The sequence below is a fragment of the Pteropus alecto genome, unplaced genomic scaffold, assembly GCF_000325575.1.
Source record: "Pteropus alecto unplaced genomic scaffold, ASM32557v1 scaffold156, whole genome shotgun sequence".
NCBI lineage: Eukaryota > Metazoa > Chordata > Mammalia > Chiroptera > Pteropodidae > Pteropus > Pteropus alecto.
In genome coordinates, this window is record NW_006437746.1 from 1,555,538 (window position 1) to 1,572,971 (window position 17,434).

The 17,434-nt window shown below is 43.7% G+C and overlaps 1 protein-coding gene across 7 annotated transcripts in view; it reads left to right on the forward strand.

The window, feature by feature from the left end:
* The window catches only part of TRAK1 (trafficking kinesin protein 1), a 165,032-nt gene that overhangs the window by 16,270 nt on the left and 131,328 nt on the right, over positions 1-17,434 (forward strand). Inside the window, exon 1 of one of the 7 annotated variants that reach the window (XM_025048959.1) lies at positions 1,607-1,627. The exons of the other annotated variants lie outside the window; for them this stretch is intronic. The gene's annotated coding sequence lies outside the window, so the exon portion shown is untranslated. Of the gene's footprint in view, positions 1-1,606; positions 1,628-17,434 lie in introns of those variants that run through there. 7 annotated transcript variants of the gene reach the window in all.

Consider the following 17,434-nt stretch of genomic DNA (forward strand, 5'->3'; position numbering starts at 1 on the left):
GTACTGCTTCTCCCGCTACTCTGCCCTGGCAGGCTGCAGGCTCCTCTGCCCCCGTGTAGTCTTTGAATGGTGGTGTCCTCGGGATGGGTCATCTCAGATGAGCACCATACCTTGCACTGTGCCCTGGAGGCCACCATGCCTGTGGCCTTGGTTGCCATCACTACCCAAATTCTTGTGTGCTGAACTCTGGACTTATTTACCTGCTGCCTGCCCACAGCACACCTCCATTTTCGGTGCAAAAACACTGCCCAGCTCATCACCTCCACCCCCACGGCTTGCTCCCACTCTCCCTACCTCTTCCCTACCGAAAAAAGGGTCTGTCTGAGCTCGGTCGCATGGAGGACACCACTGTTCTCAGCTGCCGAGGCAGGAACCTGGACCTTTTCGTGACTCTCCATCGCCCTCTCTCCTGATCCTTCCCAGCGGTTGCCTGGCAGATCTCCCAGAATGCCCTGCTGGGCTGGGCCGCTCTGATATTTACTCTGCTGCTGAGGTCACCTGAGGTCACTTTTTAAAGTGCAGATCGAATCCCACCAGTTCCCTGCTTAAAACCTGTTCAGGAGCTCCCCATGGGGCCAAAGAGACTGCTTCCCTTTCCTGACTAAAGCCTTTCAGAGCTTTTTCAGTTCCCTAACTGGGCCACGCTTCCTCTCCCTCCTCTGTGACGTTACCACTACCTGTAGAACCTGCCCCCACCCCAGCCTTTCTCTGCGCTGTCTGTTCTGGCAGCCTGGCTAATTCCTGCTCACCTTTTCAGCCTTACCTGAGATTGGCCTGCGGAGCTGTTGTTGACCTAAGGTTACTCATCTCTATCAGCAGTTTTCCCAGTGGCCTACCACTGCCGATATTTTTGTCTTGAAAGTAGAGAGCGTCCGTGATGGGCTTCGGTTGGACAGTAGAGTGCATGCGGACATCCGACCCGACATTCGCACTTGACCCAAGAGGCCGTTCTTGACTGTGTGTTACAGGGGACAGAGCTTGTTGAGATAAATTAGTCCTAACAGAGGGCAGGGATCTTTGTCAGATTTATTTTTTTTGCTCTATTCCCGGTATTAGTAGAGGCAGACAGTAGGGCCTGGCACATAGTGGGTGCTCCGGAAATATTGATCGAATGACTGAAGAGTAAAAGTGAACTTTTCGATCTGAACTCGATCAGTTTTCACGATGATGATTTCAGTTGCTCTCCCCCTCTGCCAGGGCGAGAGAAGGACATAGATTTCGAAATGGAAGCCAGGCCCCTGGAGCCGATGTCCTCCGCACCCTCTCTCTGCGACTTCAGCCCACATCTGTGAAGCTTTTTTAAAATCACAAATTGTAATCAGCAGAGCTGTGCCACAGAATTCCTGGGTCATGAGATCGCCGTGGCTGCTCTGACTCACGTCGCAGCTGGGGAAAAGTGACATGTTTCTGGTCCTAAGAATGAAAGGCAGAGTCTCGTAACTTTCCAGCCGGGCCTGACTGTGCATCGGAGCACCTTCTAACCGTCTAGGGAGTCGATGCTCCTTTCAGACGAACCTGGCAGAGCACAGCAGACAGCGCTGTGGTACCGTGGAGCAGACGCGCTATTGTGTGATACAAACGGAAGCTGCTTTTACAGGTTTTGGATTCCGGTCACTAATTAGATAAGGTTCTCCATCATTCATTTATTGGACATATATTTATGGCATGCGCACTTCACGCCCGTTTTCTTTAACGATCTCATTCACTGGTTTATGGGTTTTGTTTTCAGCTTTTCTCTTAAGTTGAACAGAAGCTGCTGGAGGTCGCGGACCTCATCTCTGACGTTCCCTGGGATGCTCAGGATCTTGCACAGCGCCCGGTTGTTGAATGAATGGCAGGCAGTGTGCTAGGAATGGTGAGCAGACAGCAGTCCCCATGCCCTGGAGTTAGTTTGTAGACTGGTCGCGTGGATGGACATCAGTGCAGTTTCACAAACAAATGTAAAGTTGTGGCTGTGACGCAGAGGCCGCTGTGCTTGGAGGACTGTCATAGGAGCTTTTGGCTCCGGGAGTTTGGGGAGGCTTCCCTATAGGAAATGTACCCAGCCAAAGGGAGGGGGCAAGGCCATTCAGATGGGGAGACCAGCATGGTTGATGCTGGGAGAGCTGTTGGAGGAACAAGCTAGAGTAAGGTCTGTGTAAACTTCTGGTCTCTAAAATTGGGCTCTAATACCTGCCTATCCTGTCTTAATAACAGATAACAGTTAATGTTTACGTGGATTATAGCATTTTTATCCTCTCTGTGACGCCCCTGAGGTGGGTCCTGGGAAGCCAGTTAGAGTTTGAGTAATTGATCCAGGTTGCCGAGCTGGCTAGGTGAGGGGTTCGAGTCCTGGGGTCGCACTGTAGAGTCCAGGCTTCCTCCCGAGCTGAGTTCTTTGTTGTGGTGTGATGTATTCAGTCCTGGATTCCCGAGAAGTGATTCAAAGGGACGCTTGCAGGGAATGCCACTGGACTGTGTCTAAGTGAAAGGGCGTGGATCAGAGAGGTCAATTGCATCATCTAATAGGGACCTCAGATGGAAGGGAGGCAGCAGATCAGAGCTTCCCAGAGGTTTACAGTTTGCTGGGTAACACGAGAATTAAAATCTTTCAAATAGTCTCCTAGGGGTGGCGTGCAGGGTGTTGGGATGGGATCAAGAACGCTGAACTGGATGGATTTCTCTGGACCAAAATACCAAGAGTACATTTTTTTTTTTTTTAAATAGCCTCAAGATGTAATTCACATACCTTACAAATCATCCAATTTAGTGATTTTAGTATATCAGATAGTTGTGATTCTTTTTTTTGGTCATTTGCACCTTGTAAGAAGCCACTTAAGGTCATAAAGATCTTTTCCTGTGTTTTCTTCTGAGTTTTATAGTTTTAGCTTTTGCATTTAGGCCTGTGATCCATTTCAAGTTCATTTTTGTATAAGTGTGAGGTCAGAGTCCCACTTTGTTGTTTTGCATGTGGATATCCAGGTGAAAAGACTTTTCTTTCCACATTGAATTGTCTCATCAATTGGCCATAAATGTAAGGGTTTATTTCTGAGTTATTTCTATTTCATTGACCTGTACGACTTTATACCGGTAACACACCTTTTGATTACTGTAGCTTTGTCGTAAGTTTTGAAATCAAGCAGTGCGAGTCCTCCAACTTTTTTTTCCCCCAAGATTATTTTGGTTATTCTGGATCCCTTACATTTCCATTTGATTTTTAAGATCAGCTTGTTAATTTCAGCAAGAAAGACAGCTGAGATTTTGATAGGAGTTGCATGGAATCTGTAGATCAGTTTTGGGAGTATTGCCATCTTAATAGTGTTAAGTCTTCCAGTCTATGAATGGAGGATGTCTGCTCATTTATTTAGATATTTTTTTTCACATCTTTCTGCAGTGTTTGTCGTTTTCAGTGTATAAATCTTGCATTTCTTTTGTTAAATTTATACCTAAATATTTTATTCTTTTTTAGAAATTTTATTTTAATTAGTTTCAAGTGTATAGTACATTGGTTAGACATTTATATAGTTTATAAAACGATTCCCCTAATTGTTCCTTTTCTCTTCTGGTTTTCCACCTAGCCAATATATTAATGCCGACTGCATTCCCGATGCCGTGCTCCCCATCCCCATGACCATCTATCAACTACTAATTTGTACTTCTTTAACTCTTCACCCCATTCTGCCAGCCCCCCAAACTCCCTCTCTTCTGTCCGTCACCAAATTGACCACTATATATGTGTGTCTGTCTTTGAATAATTTGTTCTTTTCCTTAGATTCCACATATAAGTGAAATTATATGGTATTTATCTTTTTCTGTCTGACTGATTTCACTCAGCATAATAACCCCTAGTTTCATCCATGTCATCGCAAATGGTAGGATTTCATTTTTTTTAACGGCTGAGTCATATTTTATTGTATATATGAGCCATAACTTCTTTATCCAATCATCTGTCGATGGGCATTTAGGTTGCTTCCATACCTTGGCTATTGTAAATTGTGCTGCCATGAATATTGGGGGTGCATGGATCTTTACAAATTATTGTTTTATTTTCTTTTGATAAATACCCAGAAGTGCAATTGCTGGGTCAAAAGATATCAATTTTAAATTTGCTGAGAAACCTCCAGACTGTTTTCTGTAGTGGCTGTACCAATTTGGAATCTCACCAACAGTGTATGAGGGTTCCCTTTTCTCCACATCCTTGCCAACACTTGTTTTTTGGTTTATTGATGATACCTATTATGACAGGTGTGAGATGATATCTCATCGTGGTTTTAATTTGCATTTCTCTGATGATTAGCGACCTTAAGAATTTTTTCACACAATTCTTTATATATTTTGGGTATCAACCTCTTACCAGATGTATCATTAGCAAATATCTCCTCCCATTCACTAGGTTGTCTTTTAGTTTTGTTGATGGCATCCTTGGCTATACAAAAAGACTTTTTAGTTTGATATAGCCAATGAGTTTATTTTCTTTTGTTTCCCTTGCCCGGGGAGATATATCTGAAAAGAAATTCCTGTTAGTAATATCAGAGAGTTTACTGCCTGTGTTTTCTTCTAGAAGTTTTATGGTTTGGGGTCTTACATTTAAGTCTTTAATCCATTTTGAGTCTATTCTTGTATATGGTGTAAGAAGGGGGTCCAGTTTCTTTCTTTTTTTTTTTTTTTTATGTGTACCTGTCCAGTTTTCCCAACACCATTTATTGAAGAGACTGTCTTCACCCTATTGTATATTCTTACCTCCTTTGTCATATATTAAGTGAGCTTTATTTCTGGGCTTTTGTGGATTTATTTCTGGGCTCTCTATTCTGTTCCATTGATCAATGTATCTGTTTTTATGCCAGTACCATGCTGTTTTGATTACTATAGCCTTGTATTACTGTTTAATATCAGGTAGTGTGATACCTCCAACTTTCTCAAGAAACTTTCTTCTTCTTTCTCAAGATTGCCGTGGCTATTCGGGGTCTTTTATAGTTCCAAAAAATTTTAGGATTATTTGTCCTAGCTCTCTGAATAATGCCATTGGTATTTTGATAGGGATTGCATTGAATCTGTAGATTGCTTTGGGTAGTATGGCCATTTTAATGATGTTGATTCTTCCTATCTATGAGCACGATATATGCTTCCATTTATTTGTATCTTCTTCAGTTTCTTTTTTCAATGACTTATAATTTTCTGAGATCAGGTCTTTTACCTCCTTGGTTAATTTGATTCCCAGGACTATTCTTTTTGATGGCATTGTAAATGAGATCGTTTTCTTAATTTCATTTTTGGAATGTTCGTTGCTAGTGTATAGAAATAAACAACTGATTTTTGTATATGTTGATCTTGTATCCTGCAACCTTGCTGAACTTGTTTATTCTGATAGATTTTTACTGGGTCCCTTAGGATTTTCTGTGTACAAGATCAGTCTGAGTGCTGTTTATTTCTTTTTCTTGCCTACTTGCTGTGGCTGGAATCTCCAGTACGATGATGATTAGATGTAGCAAGAGAGGATATCCTTGTCTTGTTCCTGCTCAGAAGGGAAAACATCCAGTTTTTCACTATTAAGTTTGATTCTGGCTGTGGGTTTTTCATGGATGCTCTTTATCGAGTTAAGGAAGTTCCCTTTTATTCCTAGTTGGTTGGATGTTTTTATTGAATTTTGTCAAGTGCTTTTTCTACATCTATTGAGATGGTCATATGGTTTTCGTCCTTTATTTTATTAGTATGGTATATTACAATAAATGATTTTCAGATCATTACTTTATTCCTTTTTTATACTATCTTTCAGGCCTTCCATTAAGTGAAAATACTTATCTTTTCAATGAAGCACAGACTTCCGAATACAAATAGCTTCTGCTTGGAGATTGTTTTTCATTCAACTAAAGTTATTTGTTCTTTCTCTTGAAAAATGAACTGATGAAAAGGACTGCTTCACAGTATATGTCTGGGAGAAGGAATATGATTCTTAATTATGATGGTGAATGTTTTGTTCACTGTCTAGGGCTGATCATCTGCTGTTACCACTTCTATGATTACTGTTTCTAATGTTTAAGTAGATCCTGACCTGTCAGAAGCTGGAAGTGTTGCTAATTATACTCATTTTCTTTTCTCAATCTTTTAAAAAGAATGATGATCCTGGGTTTTTATTACACCGGAGGATATTGGCCTCCTTTGTAAAGAATACGTTAAGAAGGATGCTTATGTGAAATTTGATCCCATGAACTCTGCTTAAAAGTTCTAGCTGATCTTTCCTCCCCGCTCTGGGGTAAGGATTAGTGTGTCTGCAACCATCATTGTGGGTTTATGGGCAGCAGCTTAGCAACCATTTCATGGCACTCAGCTGTCTCATTTTGTCTCTGCTTTTTGTTTTCTTCCTCCCGCCACCCCTCTCCTCCCATCTTTCTCTCTTCTTCCTCCTGTCCCCTCCTCCATTGCCTCTTCTGCTGTTTCCTCCCTCCCCGTCTCCTCCCTCTCTCCAGGTCCCCCGTTTTTTTCTTTTCCTAGCTCCCTCCTCCTTTCCCCTTTGTCTCGGGAATCCTTTGTCCTTGCCCTGACTCTAGCAACCCCACCCCCACCCCCTGGCCCGTGAACAAATCAAATTTCCAGCTTCTGATGGATATTGTCTTTGGCTTTTCGCCTATAGATTTCTCCAGCTCAAGACCCCATGTCCTGTTTTCTCCATGGAGGTGGGGAGTAAAGGGGGTCCCAGTTTTTATGGCTTCAGACAGGCTCTGTCTGCAGGGTCTGGCCAGTCCCTGGCTTTGCTCCTTGTCCAGATTCTCACAGTGGCCTGTGAGGGTGAGGGGACCTCCTCCCCTCTCTTCCCCCAGGGCACTCTGATTTAGAAGAGGACAATGCATAAGCCTCTAAGAGCTCCTGGTAGCTTGATGGACAGCCGCCTGCGAGGTCCTTTAAAATGACTTTGGTTGGCAGGAAGCAGTATATTTTAAATAAAACAAAATCATTGTTGTGGTCATAGTTTAATAGTTTGAAAATGGAAACTTGAATGGTCTTTATCTGGTTGTGATTCTTTGTCCTGATCTCCAGAAGTGGGTTCATTTGGGATAAAAAGGGGGGCCCACTGACCAGCCAGTTCTCTTGACTTGCTGGAGCACAAATGCCCCGGGGGGGCCTACTCTGGGTAGAAACCCACTTCTCAGGTGGCCCAAGGTACTAAGTTGTCTTAGATTTTGGACCTTAAAACTGCTTTTGGAATTTTAAAATATTTCTTTTTCTTCTTTTCTACATTAGCGTCTGCCCCAACCCACCCCCATCTACTTTTCAGGCCTTTTTTTTTTTTTTTTTAAAGGCCATTTGAATACTGTGTTATGTGGAAGGAGTTCTCTCTGTAAAAAAGGGCAACTTTCCTAGAAAGTGGAGTCAATAAATTGGATTTGCCAGTACAAGTTTCATCTTGCTGTGCCAACGGGTTGGGCTGTGGAGCCAGACCGCTCAGGTTCAAACCCCATCTGTGCCACTTGCCAGCTGTGCGGGCCGTTTCTTAGGCTTCTAAAGTTGTGATCTCCTCAGTAGGTCCTTGTCGGGTGCCATCTTCATCAGGTGGTGAGGGTCAGTGGAGGCGCGATAGGTTAAATGCTTATTAAGAAATGCTACCGATAAGTTATTAAGAATAGTTAATAGTGAAGGTCAGCCTTTGAGACAGCCACAAGCCTGCTGCCAATTTTCTTTATTTTCTGTCCCGTGCTCTGTTTTTTCACTTGGATTACATGATTTCCCTGGATTTTTAAGGGAGCCCAGTGTAAGAAATTAGAGCTGTAAAACCGATTTACTTGAAGAAAATGAAATCTTTACCAGCTGATGCCTGTGTGTTTCTTAATTTTTTTTAAAGATGTGGCAATTTTGAAATGCGATAATTAAAATTTCTCAAAGCAGAAACCTAATGCTGCCTTACGCTTCTCACGAGGACACACTTTATAGTGCATGACGTCTCTGTAAATGCATTTTATAACCTTGTTTAGAAGCTAGACTTATACCTTCATTTGAAGGAAACTTACTGTGGAAATCGTTCCAGAGTAGAAAAGTTGTAAAGATGGAATTACGGTGTTATTTAATTCATTTAAACAAAAGCTGAATGTTTTCCGCGAGTTTGGGGTAACCTCGCATCTAATCTGAGGTGGGGTCAACAGTCTCAGCCTAATGCTAAAACTTAAAGTGAAGGGTGGGCTGCCGAGGCCCCGGAATCTGGATTCGCTGCCCCGGCCCTCGCCCCGGCCCTCGCCCCAGCCTGCAGTTGTCCCGTGAACGTGAGGCTTCGTCCAGCTTCTGCTCTTAGCCAAGACTCCTTCACCTGGGATGGTTAGAAATCAGGCCATTGTTAGTAAATGGAAATACTACGCAATGTGCTCTCTACTCTTTATTCAGTGGGACTGCTTAACCAGGCTCAGACTCCAAAGCCATCGGTATAATCGTCCGTGACTTATGAAGGTAATGTTTAAAAATCTGCGTATTTGAGCTTTTGGGTTGCCAGAGCCTTAGGTAACTGAGCAGTTTAATATATCAGCGGAGTCCTTGTGCCTGCACGTGTCTCCGTGATCAGAGAATGGCTCTCTTTTCCTGTCGCCTTCCTTCCTGTGCCTGACCAGTATCCAAGCCAGTAACTCGTGTTTTGGGACAGTGGTCCCCAAACCACATGGCAAACAAACAAAAACCGGGGACTTGCTCCGGTGGCAGATCCCAGACTTGAAACTGGAAGCTTTGTGTTTTGACCAAACAACTTCTACGATTTTTTAAAATTATTATGGATTCAAACCTGCCAGACAGCACATTTAAATAAAAACAAACAAAAAAAAACCCCACGCATTATTTTTGCACGATTCCGGAATTCTTAAGAGACCCTCTGACAGCTTGGGAAGATAGGGTGAAGTTAGCTGTGTCGGGGTGGGGGGAGGGGCCCAGATGTGGGCTCTGGTTGGTGGCCCCTCTGCTGCACCCCCTAGCTGTCTATCCAAGGCTTTCCTTCTTTAGAGGCATTTGTTGGCCCATGGACCAGCCTGGAGGATACGCCAGCTGGTGCCTGGAGACCCTCTGGCTCTGGTATCCCACTCCTGGGAACATGGAATTCAGAGGCTGTCCACCGAGTGAGTGCTGGGAGCCCTTCTAAGAGAGGGAAGATGAATCCACGTGTTTACAGTTGTCACCGCTGGATTTGGGTGGGAAGGCACAGTGTCCACTAGAATTTACAGAACTTGGGAGGAAGAAATGTAAATGATTTCCCCTGGGACTAACTCCCGATCATAAGCCCATAGGCACTAATGGGTCATATTTCTGGCATTGAGTAATTTTCTCCTCTTTTTCGCTAAGTGTATGCTTTTTGCTTATCGATTCTGAGTAGCATGTATCTTGCCATTTCCTGAGAGCCCTGAAATAACTCTATTTTTTGTTTTTTAAGATTGCCTTCATTTCATTTAGTTTTAAAGGGGCAATGGAAGGTTTGGCCCAAATCAAAGCTACCTGTATATACATCTTATCTAATTCAGAATTACATTTTAGTGCATAATAATTAGATTCATTCTGTACGTTAAGCATGGCCAAGGTATTAGATTACTTTTTTTAAAAAAAGCAAACCAGTTTTAAAAATGCATAATTATTATATCCTTCAATTATCTTCATATATTTAATGGAGATGAGGGGGAGTGTAACTAGTTCCAGACAAGCCGACCTTTTGGCACATCTGGAAGGAAGAAAGATGGGCTCATTTAAGATTTACTTTTCTCCATTTTATCCTTCAGATCTGGGTTTGACATGAATCATGTAAAATAGGACAGAAAAAAGAAGAAAGCTCTGGCACCCACAAATTTGAAAGATTAGCCCATAAATACCTACTTTTTAAATTTAAAATAGTGACTGTCTGTTTTTGTGTGCGTGAAATAGCATTTTTGTGAAGTTCTGTGCTTTAGGAAAGAAAAAGAAATGAAAAAGAAACCGTCGCAAATCATGCCACTAAGAATTACCCAGTGTTTTGATTAATAGAGAACATCTTGCCAGAAAAGCTTCTCTGTGTGTGATATCCGTTTGACTTTATTTTTAAATAAACCATTTTTATCAAGACAATAACACACACATCACTTTTAAAAAAATCTTTTTATTATAAAATTAAACACAGATGCAGAAAACCACACAAAACAGTAAATAGCATAATGAATTACTGTTAGATAAAGACCTTATACAGCAACCACCTAGGTCAAGAAATACAATTTTGCCAGCTTCCGAAGATGCCCCCTCACCCTCCCTCCGAAAGTGACTGCTGTTCTGACTTGACTTTAATCACTGGGCACCATAATTTATTTTTGCCTGTTTTTTAAAACTTGATATGTGTTTTAAGTCTCCGTTAATATGTAGGTTTCTCACAGTTTGTCTCCTGAATAACCCAGGCTGTCACATCTTTAGCCATAGCCTGTCAGTGGTGGTGGATCTCACCTGTCGTAGGTCCTGATGGCTTGTACCAGCCTAGCCAGCCCTCTGTCTTCAGTCTGTGACGGTGGCGCAGATCTTTCTGTGGCCTTTCTTTCGATAATGCAGTAGGGGACTCCGTTCCATGCCACACGCCTGGCAGCTCACTGCAGTCTCCGCCTGCTCATTTTCCTCCAGATTGGGGACAGTATTAACATTGTTCAAAGGTCAGGCGCTCTCAGAGTGGGGACTGCCTCTTTATCTGCAGCTTTCTTTGTAGCCTGGGCCAATAACTCCTGTACTACATTTTCTTGCTTTGGCTCTGGTCGGGACTCGTGGACCAGCCTGAGCAGCTGAGTAGCTGTGCAATGATGGTTCAAGGCCTGACTGAAGTGGCCTTCAAAGTCTCGTGGAGGATGGCTAGCCCTTTGCCACTGCAGTTAGGTGAGCCGAGTTAGAAGGAAAGGACAGTTATGGGGGATACGTATGTGGCCTCAGAGATCGAAAGACCTGCTTCTTTTAAATCATGGAAGATAGTGGAGTTCTGGCTGCTTCATCCGCGACTTCCAGGACACTGTCCTGGTGGCTATCCAAATGTGGCTGAGATTTGTTTTTCCTTATTAAACTTCTCCCCCTTCTAATCCCTTCCACTCTACTGCCCGGCGACACCCTGGTGACTCATTTTGAATCCTTTCGTAATTCGAAGCTGCCCTGTGGCCTGGTGATATGATCACTTAGCATGTGCCCAGCTCTTGATTATTAAATCTGCAGGCTCCAGTAGAAGCAAGGAGTAATCAGTGAAGTCCAAACTCACAAAGAATTTATAGATGATTAAATATCAAAATACCCCCTCCTGGGCAAGCCTCCAAGGGATATGCCATTCACTCTATGCTAAACAGTTCAGTGTGTTGTGTCTTAGGAATGTGTTTGGCTTGAGATTACTTGTTGGTTTAGAGTTCAGGCCCTCATTATGGTCCCCAAGCTGCAGCAGCAGCAGCCTCACCTGAGGGCTTGCCTGAAATGCAAATTCTTGGGCCTTACTCCAGATCACAGAAACTCAGAGCTGGGGTCTTGCAATCTATGTTTTAACAAGCACTCCAGAGGTTCTGATGCAGGCTCACTGGTTTAGATGATCTTCTAGACTCACACAGAAGTCAGTTGTCGGCTTGAGGGTTAGTCCCACACAGCTTGGAAAGTTGTCTCCCAAGGGAGTGGTCACATGACCTAAGGCTTACTGAGGGGAGACGTCCCTCCAGCATCTCCGCCTAAGGCCCCTTATGCCGTTGTTGAGAGTTTCGGCCTCTGATTTGGGAAAGTAGCCAACCGGACCCAAAGTGAGATTAGATCTCGAAGGAAAAAATAACTCGTCTTATTCTGCATCATGCGAAGAACCAACAAGGCCTGCGTGTGTGGACGTGAGTGATAGGAGCGGTTGGCATTCTGGGGGTTCCTTCCAGGCTTTATTCTGTGTGCATGTGAGTGTGGGATGTGTGTTTAACCTAGTTGAGATCACACCGTGCGCATTGTTCTTTGTGTCCCCACCCTCCCACCCCTCATTGCAAGAGTCCTTGACAGTCCTGTGCTAAGGACTGAGGGGGGCGAGGGCCCCAGGATTTGAGTTCCAGTTGTCAGAGGTCCTGAGAAAATTTTCCCATGGCATTTGGGGTTGTTGGCGCTCCTGGCTCCTCTTGAGCCTCTGTGAAGAGGGAAAGGCAGGGGGAGCCGACCGATCGACTGGGCCCCTGCATTGCCATTTAGATTTCCTGACGCTGCAGGCTGCTGAATGTTGCTTTTTCATGTGCTGCCTGGAATAGAGCCGTCTGATTCTTTCCTCCTGAACAATGGCTGTTTTGATGAGTTCTTGCTTCTCCCAGGCAGTGGCCCACACAATGAAATCTTTTCCATTTATTTAAGCCGATGGACCTTATGGACTCTGTCTGGTTGACTTTTATCTAATGTTTACAGTTCGTGTAGTGTGATAGCTGAGCTCATTCTTTGCATGAAGAAAAAGAAAAGGTAGACACCCCACCCCCAATTCCCAGAAAAAAAAAAAAAAACCCGACTTACTGAGAGAGAAAATACCACAGTCTCATTCAGAATTAAGGATCAAGTTGGTAGCAAAGGAAGAAGGTAAAAGAGGAGCCTTGGACCAAGTGGCTGCTTTGGGGCAGGGGGAGTCTCTTCCCTTGACGGGAGGGAGCCGGGTATACGCTCTGCTGGGGCCCACATTCTATGGTATGGTCTCCTTTCCTCAAAACCCGACTTACTGAGAGAGAAAATACCACAGTCTCATTCAGAATTAAGGATCAAGTTGGTAGCAAAGGAAGAAGGTAAAAGAGGAGCCTTGGACCAAGTGGCTGCTTTGGGGCAGGGGGAGTCTCTTCCCTTGACGGGAGGGAGCCGGGTATACGCTCTGCTGGGGCCCACATTCTATGGTATGGTCTCCTTTCCTCCTGGACCCAAGTGAAGACTGGAGAAATCCTTGTCAGAGGACCCACTGCTTCCCCACCCCTGCCCCTGAGATCAGGACCAGATGAGCCAGCAAGGGTTGGATTGACGCCCGTGTCAGGGCCTGTTCTGAGCCAAGTGCACACTGACCCTGCTTGACCCGCTGGTCAGGTGGTACAGGCCTGAACTGGCCTGAGCAAAGAGGTGTTCCGAACCCAGAACACGGCTTTTCCTCCCTCCCCGATTTGAAATTCCTGAGTGAAAGTCTTGAGTGAAATGAGACCCCAGACCCTTGTCTGCTTTTTCCATGACGCGCGATGGATTTATTGCTCATCCCACACAGGCGGGAACCAAAGACTATCCCCGCAGACAGCCCACCCTACCCTGATGCTTGCGTAAGCGGTGACAAAAGGTACTGAGATGCACAAAGGTCTGCTTTCAGTTTTAGTAGAAATTTTTTTTAAATGCCCCAGCTCTCCCTGAAGAAACTTCTCTCTGTTCTCTAGGACCAATTTCATGGAGTCAGCATGTTTATTGAGCACCTGCTATCCTGTGCCATTTGGGTGTTGAGGATACAGCATAGACTTGTCCTTATGAAGCTAACATTCGTCTGTGTGTGTATTGTGTAGAACTGTGTATGTCTGTAACAGTAACAATAGCCACTATTTATCGAGGGCTCCTGTGTGTGAAGTACTAGCTAAGCGCTTAATCAACATGATCCAAAAATACTTGTGGAGCGATGACCTCTTTCAGTCCTCCCTTTGGCTTGGAAGTCAGGCCTGGCCGGTAATCAGGGCCCACCCTGCTGTCCTTCCTAGTCCTGGCCCCCAGCCCAGTATGGAGAGACAGATACATGCTATACAGTGAGACCCCCACAGGCCAGAATCAGGAGCTTGATGTCTGTCTGTTTGTTTCTTTGTTTTTAGCAATGAGTGAGTTTAAGCAGGAGTCTCAGAAATAACTCACCCCAGGACACCTGCTCACCAGCTAACCAGTTATAGCCAGACCAAGCATCAGGGACTTCCCGCTCCTGGCCTGGTGCCTGGACGAAGCAGTGTTATATCAGGAGATCCCATTATTTTCTCTAAAATGCCCATCTGCCGTTTCACCGCCATCATACTTGTTCCCAGCATGGGTGAAACGTTTTGAAGGTATAGCACAATTTATGTATGGTGGGTAGAGGAGATGACTTGGTAATTTTACTCACTGACACAGATACAGCCAAGTCAGCAAGAGGTGAATCATTCTCCATTTTCTAGACTAATCATTGACATGATTATCTCCAAATATTCATTCATCATGTGTTAGCTGTGGATGCCCAAAGCCACAGCGTTGAGAAAAAAAATTTATTTTTGTCATACAGTGAAATAAACTTTTTACTTTTGGCATCTTCGTTTCTACAACATTTCCGAGTGAAAACAGAACAAAACAGAATTCTTTTAATTTTATAATTTTAACACAGGTATAGAGTTGTGTAACCACCAGTAGATACAGAATACTTCCTTTATCCCAAAGATACTGCCTCGTGCCTGTCTCTGTAGGGTTACCTCCTTCCCCTCCCAGAGACTTTTCAAAAAGCTTTTATGAAAATAATGGCTTTATTCAGCTATAACTTACATACCATTCAATCCCCCTTTAAAATATAGATGTCACTGGTTTTTAATATATTCACCATCACCATAGTCAATTTTAAACACTCTCATCACCCTGGAAAGAAGCCTCGTACTCGTTAACACACTCTACCTGTCCTTCAGTCCTCCTGGCCCAGGCAACCCCTAATCTACTTTATTCTTCTTTGGATTTGCCTATTCCGGACATTTCATGTCAATGGAATCAGATAATACGTGGCCTTTGTGTCTGGCTTCTTTCACTTGGCATGATATTTTCGAGGTTCATCCATGTTATGGCGGGTATCAGTACTTCGTTCCTTTTTATTGCTGAATAATATTCCACTGTATGGATATACCACATTTTGTCCAAAGTTCATTAGTCGATGACGTTTTGGATGGTTTCTACATTTTGGCTATGATGAATACCACTAATGTGAACATTCACAGACAAGTTTTTATGTAGACATATGTTTTCATTTCTCATGGGTAGAATTTGGAATTGCTGGATCATATGGTAACGTTCTGAGGAATTGCCAGACTGCTTTTCAAAGTGACTATACCATTTTGCATTTTCCTATGAGCAGTGTATGACGGTTCCAATTTGTCCATGGCTTTACCAACACTTGTCATTATCTGTCTGTTTTATTTTTGCCATCCTCATGGGTGTGATGTGGTATATCATCGTGGTTTCGATTTGCTTCTCCCTGATGGCCGCTGATGTTGAGCATCTTTTCATGTGCTTATAGGCCATTTGTCCTACAAACTTTTGAAATGGTTTTGTTTACTTGAAATATATTTGGATAAGTATCCTTCAATAAATGCTTAAAATGTTTCAACATAAGCAGAAATACAGTATTCTCCTACATCAATGATGCATTTTTGAAGATCTGATTGGCTTTATTAAGTGATTCATGAATTGGGCAGCATCCCATCTAGCAACAAGAAGGGCGTTCCTGCACTGATTTAGTATCCATTGTAACTGACATTAAATAGATTATTTCACCCAGGTGAATATTAGACATTATAAAATTAAAAGAATTCTTTTTTGTTTTGTTCACTCAGAAATGTTATAGAAACAAGGTAAGAATGTCTGCTTTTTGATGTCTCAAATGCAACATAAAAGTGTGCATTTTTTTGATGTCTTAACCTTTAAATGTGTGCCACCTGAGGATACAATATTGAGTACTCGAGATTTTTTTTTTTTAATTCACAAGTCCTTTTTTCTGGCCCTGATTGTAATGATAGACTGCTCCGCAACCTTCCTAATACCGTCAACATTCACATTTTATTTCTAATAATAGGATTTTAAAAATAAAAATCTCGTGTGAGAGACAAAGTACTCATATTGCCTCAGACAGAGGAGCCAGTACTATATGGATTCGAACCAATCTGTAACCTGAGTCACTCACAGCTGCTATTAATAGAACAGGGGTCTGGCGAAGGGGCCTCTTCTGCTCCCTCAGTTGATTCAGGTCTAGCAACTTCCTAGCCAGTGATGATCAAGAAAATGGGAAATAGGGCACCTGTGCATTTTTAGTACAGTAATTAAAATCACCCTAAAAATGGTAAATTACTCTTCGGTATTTAGACCACCGGAAATATCTGTGCTCCTTTGAATAGGAAGGAGATGGAATATTTGTATCCAGACGTGGCTGCGGCACCATGAGCTCCCGGAGGGCTAGAATCTCTTTTTGGACAGGTGTTTTTCTTCACATGGCTTGACAGCAGAGTCACAGTGTTGCTTCGTGAATGAATGAATGAATGAATGAATGAATGATGGGAGCAGACACTGCTTGCCAAGCTACATATCTGTCTTCTGCCACACTGTCCTCTTTCCTGACAGAATCCAGATCTTGTCTCCTTTTCAGCCTCCTGTGCAGTGTGCGGGCATGGGGCAAGCGTGGGAGGCAGTAGGCAGGGCGTTGATTGGTCCAGGCCCGCCGTGGTCTGGTTCCCCCTGCCAGGGCCTTGATAGGGCTGTTGCAATTAGGACAAGTCTGCTTCAGTCTCCTAAGGAAGGTGGGTAAGAAAGAGCCATGTAAAGAGACTGCGCTTTTTCTTCCCCTGGACATTGTCATGTGTGCAGCTGACACTGTATCTGCTGCCCTCACCTCGTGATGTGAGGAGAACCAGCCTGCAGGCGACACGAAGCCTACGGCCCCTTGGAATGGGAATATGGGCTGGGTAACGGCGTTGGCTCTGACTGTCATCTGTGTCTCAGAAGGCCATATGTCCCTTCTCCATAAAGTGTCCTTCAACTTTGAGAACTGACCTTGTTTTAACCTGATGCTTACTTAGCCTGCCTGTTGTTAATGTGAAGTATTAAACTGCTTTGAGAACTGACCTTGTTTTAACCTGATGCTTAGCCTGCCTGTTGTTAATGTGAAGTATTAAACTGAAAGATGTTTTTTTAACGCCAGTAAACTCATTCCTGTCATTTACGGCTGAGCTCAGACTCCACTTCCTCCTTCACGCCTCCTCACATCTGCCCTTTGTCCAGAATGGAATTGTCGTGGCACCTTTGAGCTCTCCTGGTTTGGCTTATGTTTTTCTTACCGCTCTGCTACAGAGAGCATTTTGGTGGGAGGTCAGACCTGTGTCCAGCTTTTGGGCAAGTTACCCCTCTGAGCCTCTCTCCTTATCTTTAAAATGTAGGTCATAACTTACATCGCCCAGCAATTATGGAGATTACATGACATAAGGTTTGTGTGTAACTGTCCTTTCCCCCTGAACTCTGTTTTATCAAGTTCATCTTTGCTGTAACTGAGGACTGCTGCAGGAGCCCTTAAAGTGACCCTATCCTCTGTCCTGCCTGATGCAAGGATCTCCCGTAACATCCATTGTGTCCTTGCCCATGGATTTTTTGGCCGCTTGAGTTGTCGAGCTAACCTGCCCCTCACCTCTCACCCTGCACTTCTGGCAAAGTGACTTACATGTATTTTAATGATGCCGTTTGACTCAGCCATTTCATATCTAGGAACCTATCCTCTGCTTTCAAAAAT